Here is a 5090-nt window from a genome sequence, read left to right as displayed (position 1 = left end):
AGGAAATTTTTGTATATTTCTTTGGCATCTTTGTTTAGTTAGTTTAAATCTATGACCTTTTGTTCTTGAAGTTCCAGGTCTCGGGAAATCTTCCCTATCGATTTTATCAATTCCTGTTACTATTTTGTACATAGTGATTTTATCACCTCTTTTTGTTGTCTTCTAGTTTTGGCATATTTAATGCCTCTGACCTCTCCACATAGCTCTTGCCCTTTAGTTCTGGGAGCCACTTAGTAGCATGTCTTTGCACCTTTTCCAGTTTGTTGATGTGCTTCTTAAGATATGGGCACCACACAACCGCTGCATATTCTAGCCTTGGCCGAACAAAACTAGTGAACAATTTCTTTAGTATTTCGCCATCCATGTATTTAAACGAAATTCTGAAGTTAGAAAGCGTGGCATAGGCTCCTCACACAACGTTCTTTATGTGGGCCTCAAGTGATAGTTTTCTATCTAGAATCAACCCTAGACCTCTTTCTTTTATCAGAATTATATAAAGATTTCTCACATAATTTGTAGGTTGTGTGGGATCTATGTTCTATTCCACATTCCATAACATGGCATTTATTCACATTAAATTTCATTTGCCAAGTGGTGCTCCATATATTTATTTTGTCCAGGTTTTCTTGAAGGGCATGACAATCAATTAAATTTTTTATCCATCCCATTATCTTAGCATCATCAGCAAACATGTTTATATAATTCTGTATTCCAACTGGTAGATCATTTATGTAGACAATGAACATTTCTGGTGCATGTACTGTGGTACTCCACTTGTGACACTTCTCCAGTCCGATTGCCTCTGATTACTGCCCTCATTTTTCTATCAGTCAGAAAATTTTTCATCCATGTTAGAAGCTTACCTGTCACCCATCCAAAATTTTCTAGTTTCCAGAACACACTTGTCAATGATTCAGGTCTATAACTGAGAGGGGTGGGGTCTTCCCTGTTGCCACTTTTGTAGATTGGAACTATGTTAGCCTTTTTCCACATGTTTGCTATGACTCCTGTACACAGGGATGCCTGAAAGATCAGGTGAAGTGGAAGGCTGAGCTCAGATGCACATTCTCTCAGAACCCATGGTGAAACTCCATCTGGACCAACTGCTTTGTTCTTACTTAGCTCCTTTAGCATATTTTCCACTTCATCTCTAGACACCTCTATACGCTCTATGATGTTCTCAGAAATTCTTATTGTGTCTGGTTCTCTTAAGATTTCATTTTGTATAAACACACTTTGGAACTTTTGGTTTAATGTTTCACACATTGCATTATCATTTTCTGTGAATCTGTTTCCTATTTTCAACCTCTGGATATTATCCTTTACCTGCAATTTGTTGTTTATGAATTTGTAGAATAGGCCCAGTTCTGTTTTACATTTATCCATTATCCCTTTTTAAAAATTTCTTTCTGCCTCTCCCCTTACTGCTGTATAGTTGTTTCTCGCAGCTTTGTATCGCTGGTATGATTGGGGGTTTGGCTTCTATGTTGATACCTGCTTGATGGGGTTCTGCTCTTCTACTCCCCAAGCCCGCCCCGAGGCCAGGCTCGACTTGTGAAAGTTTGGTCCACCAGGCTGTTGCTTGGAGCGGCCCGCAGGGCCACATACCCACCACAGCCCGGCTGATCCGGAACTTCTCTTAGAAAACAGTCCAGTTTTCTCCTGAAGATGTCCACGGTTGTTCCGGCAATATTTCTTATAGTCGCTGGGAGGACGTTGAACAACCGCGGACCTCTGATGTTTATACAGTGCTCTCTGATTGTGCCTGTGGCACCTCTGCTCTTCACTGGTTCAATCTTGCATTTTTTTCCATATCGTTCACTCCAGTACGTTGTTATTTTACTGTGTAGATTTGGGACCTGGCCCTCCAGTATCTTCCATGTGTATATTATTTGGTATCTCTCTCGTCTCCTTTCTAGAGAGTACATTTGGAGAGCTTTGAGACGATCCCAATAATTTAGGTGTTTTATCTCGTCTATGCGTGCCGTATATGTTCTCTGTATTCCCTCTATTTCAGCAATCTCTCCTGCTCTGAAGGGGGAAGTGAATACTGAGCAGTACTCGATACGGGACAACATAAGTGACTTGAAGAGTACAACCATTGTGATGGGATCCCTGGATTTGAAAGTTCTCATAATCCATCCGATCATTTTTCTGGCTGACGCAATATTTGCTTGGTTATGCTCCCTAAACGTTAGATCGTCGGACATCATTATTCCCAAATCCTTGACATGCTGTTTTTCTACTATGGGAAGATTCGATTGTGTTTTGTACCCTGTATTATGTTTCAGATCTTCATTTTTGCCATACCTGAAATTTATCACTGTTAAACATCATGTTATTTTCTGCTGCCCAATCTGCTTTGTTGACATCTGCTTGTAGTTTTTCAATGTCTTTCATTCCATTTTTGTGTCTTTTGGTCTGTGGCCCTCTCTCAATTTCTGTTGAACCAATCCTGTTTTCTGGCCCTGCATCTCTGTTTTGGTATGAATGTTTGTGTGCCTTCATTGTATATTTTGCAAAATTTGGCATACATTTAATTTACTTCCCTGTCTAGCAACAAGTCTGCCTAATTACTTATTAAACAAATTTTGAAGTTCCCCATAGTGACCTCTCTCTCTTGAAATCAAGTTTATCAACTGTTTCAATATCCCCATTTTCTGTGTGTGTGTGTTTGGAGGCTAAGCTTGCTGATACCATGTGTGTGTGTGTGTGTGTGTTTGGAGGCTAAGCTTGCTGATACCGTTTGTGTGTGTGTGTGTATTTGGAGGCTAAGCTTGCTGATACCATGTGTGTGTGTGTGTTTGGAGGCTAAGCTTGCTGATACCATGTGTGTGTGTGTGTTTAGAGGCTAAGCTTGCTGATACCATTTGTGTGTGTGTGTTTAGAGGCTAAGCTTGCTGATACCATGTGTGTATTTGGAGGCTAAGCTTGCTGATACCATGTGTGTGTGTGTTTGGAGGCTAAGCTTGCTGATACCATGTGTGTGTGTGTTTGGAGGCTAAGCTTGCTGATACCATGTGTGTGTGTGTGTGTGTGTTTGGAGGCTAAGCTTGCTGATACTATGTGTGTGTGTGTGTTTGGAGGCTAAGCTTGCTGATACCATGTGTGTGTGTGTGTTTGGAGGCTAAGCTTGCTGATACCATGTGTGTGTGTGTGTTTGGAGGCTAAGTTTGCTGATACTATGTGTGTATTTGGAGGCTAAGCTTGCTGATACCATTTGTGTGTGTGTGTTTAGAGGCTAAGCTTGCTGATACCGTTTGTGTGTGTGTGTGTATTTGGAGGCTAAGCTTGCTGATACCAAGTGTGTGTGTGTGTTTGGAGGCTAAGCTTGCTGATACCATTTGTGTGTGTGTGTTTAGAGGCTAAGCTTGCTGATACCGTTTGTGTGTGTGTGTGTGTGTGTTTGGAGGCTAAGCTTGCTGATACCGTTTGTGTGTGTGTGTGTGTGTTTAGAGGCTAAGCTTGCTGATACCATGTGTGTATTTGGAGGCTAAGCTTGCTGATACCATTTGTGTGTTTGTGTTTAGAGGGTAAGCTTGCTGATACCATGTGTGTATTTGGAGGCTAAGCTTGCTGATACCATATGTGTGTGTGTTTGGAGGCTAAGCTTGCTGATACCATGTGTGTGTGTGTTTGGAGGCTAAGCTTGCTGATACCATGTGTGTGTGTGTGTTTGGAGGCTAAGCTTGCTGATACCATGTGTGTGTGTGTGTTTGGAGGCTAAGCTTGCTGATACCATGTGTGTGTGTGTGTTTGGAGGCTAAGCTTGCTGATACCATGTGTGTGTGTGTGTTTGGAGGCTAAGCTTGCTGATACCATGTGTGTGTGTGTGTTTGGAGGCTAAGTTTGCTAACACCGTGTGTGTTAGCACCTATTTTTACTCACCTGTTTAAATAATAATAGGGGTGTGTACCACCTCTGGTGCAATTGTAGGGACCCACAGCCTTGAAGAAAATAAAGAGTATTCAGAGAAGACCTTGTGGATTCTCACTGAACACTAATCTTTTCTTCTCCTACCACCCCTCTTATTTTGTTTTATGCTGTATTCTATTATATATCATATAAATACATAGCCAAATGGCAATATTTATTATGTCTATACAAAAAGAAGACATCCACTTTATTTTTTTTCTCTCCTTTGTTTCTATGTGGATTTTGTTGTGACTAATGATTCTCCTCCTTCCCATCAACAGGTCTTCCTCACTGGGCTTGCTTGGCTTTTGTGTTACTGTGAGGGTGCCATCATCGTTTACCCTTCAAGACTGACTCATGCTGGCATTGCATTTGTGGACTTCCCTTTACAGTAAACAGTCCTTCTCCATATGGTGATTGTCCAGGGCAAGCAGGGTGTGACTGCCATCTTGGAGAAGCAGGGACTTTTAATATGAAGAATCTTCCGTCTTCTCTACTTACGCCAGCTTGTGCCGGCCTTGCATTCTTGTTACTTCATGGCCCTTGGGCCTTTTTTATTTATTTTACATAATAAATTTTTTGATTACTACCCGTGTTTCACAAGAGATCCTTAACATTTTAAGCACCAATTGTATTGACTAATGTACGTCTTGTAACCTTTAAGACATAAATAGACAAGACATAGATAAATGAGTGAATAATACTGAGTGACTAGGTTAGGGCGAGGAACATAGTACAGTGTCTGGCTTTGGAAGAATGCCTACTGTTTTAGAAACCTTATAGCCATGATCATAATCGTATGGGTTAAAAAGCATTTGTTGTCATTCCTACACTGTGGCTTGTTGAGCTTGAAACCTTTGCTCCTTGTTCGTGTTACATCTGACCTTTTGAAGAAATTGTATGAATCAATATCCTCCAAATTGTTCAGTATTTTAAAGCTTTCGCTCTATTACTCTATCATTTGCATATATCTAAGCATATAGATTAGATATAGATTTAGATTAGATTTTTTATTCAGGTAAAGGTACATACATTGCAGATGAGTTACAAAGGGAAAGACATTGACTAGAGTTCACTAGCTCTATTGGAAGAGAAACGTCTGCAAGACAAGTGTGGGCAAAAATTAAGGTAGCAGCGGCTTACAACGACCCCCAACGGCTTCATTTTGTATCTTC

At 40.7% G+C, this 5090-nt stretch overlaps 1 long non-coding RNA gene across 1 annotated transcript in view; it reads left to right on the top strand.

The window, feature by feature from the left end:
• LOC138358625 (uncharacterized) overlaps positions 1–4504 on the top strand; it is an 8106-nt gene extending 3602 nt beyond the window's left edge. Inside the window, exon 3 of the long non-coding RNA XR_011225496.1 lies at positions 4197–4504. This is a non-coding gene — a long non-coding RNA (uncharacterized lncRNA). The remainder of the gene's footprint in view (positions 1–4196) is intronic.
• Positions 4505–5090: the final 586 nt, after the last annotated feature.

Source organism: Procambarus clarkii, chromosome 85 (genome assembly GCF_040958095.1).
Source record: "Procambarus clarkii isolate CNS0578487 chromosome 85, FALCON_Pclarkii_2.0, whole genome shotgun sequence".
In the NCBI taxonomy this organism is placed as follows: domain Eukaryota; kingdom Metazoa; phylum Arthropoda; class Malacostraca; order Decapoda; family Cambaridae; genus Procambarus; species Procambarus clarkii.
This window is presented reverse-complemented; position numbering and strand designations above follow the sequence as displayed.